Source organism: Pyxicephalus adspersus, chromosome 3 (assembly GCF_032062135.1).
Source record: "Pyxicephalus adspersus chromosome 3, UCB_Pads_2.0, whole genome shotgun sequence".
Lineage (NCBI taxonomy): Eukaryota > Metazoa > Chordata > Amphibia > Anura > Pyxicephalidae > Pyxicephalus > Pyxicephalus adspersus.
The window spans coordinates 157,033,434-157,034,223 of NC_092860.1; the positions used below are offsets into that span (position 1 = coordinate 157,033,434).

At 42.8% G+C, this 790-nt stretch overlaps 1 protein-coding gene across 1 annotated transcript in view; it reads right to left on the reverse strand.

Moving 5' to 3' along the window:
* LOC140327375 (uncharacterized) overlaps positions 1-790 on the reverse strand; it is a gene marked incomplete in the record, with an annotated part of 25,035 nt that continues 24,245 nt past the window's right edge. Inside the window, 1 exon segment of the mRNA XM_072406761.1 lies at positions 1-790.

Genomic DNA, 790 nt, shown 5'->3' on the forward strand with positions numbered 1-790 from the left:
TACCATCTGTGTGTTTATTAATCTCTAATATTATATTATACATTGTGGCAGGTTAAATATACATAAATGTGCAATAGAAAGTGGAAGCCAACACGTTCATACAATCCGCAGTGTGAACCAGCCACACCAAACTCGCCGAGGTGTGAGGAATGACGTGTGTGTGCGAGACTCCACAATGACAGTGACATATACACGCTGATAATATTTCCTAAATACTTCATACAAGACAACACGGGAGTCAGGCTTCCTGAGTATAACAAATTCCTTCAATGTCACCACCGGGGGGCAGAAGACTCAAATGTCCTCATTCAGGGGCTGACACCCAGTGCTGGGAACATCCCACCGATATCTATGATCCTTACTGATAGACAGAAATGGCTGTGACTTCTATGAATGTGCAAGAAGTGGCTCACATCTAGAAACAAGAAGTATCAATGTTCCCTCACTCAGGAAAAGGAAGTAGCCGATTTCTTACACTCAGGAACAGGAAATGACAATGTTCTCCCATTCAGGAACAGGAAGTGACAATTTTCACACTTAGAAACAGGAAGTGAAAATGTTCTTACACTCAGGAGCAGGAAGAAACTATGTTCTTACACTTATGAACAGGAAGTGACACTATTCTTACACTTGGAAACAGGAAGTGACAATGTTCACCCACTCAGGAACAGGACAATACAATGTTCTCCTACACGTTGTAATCAGACTCAGGTACTGGAAGTGACAATGTTCTCCCCTGAGGAGCAGGATGTGTTAATGATCCACCCCTGAGGAGCAGGAAGTGACAATG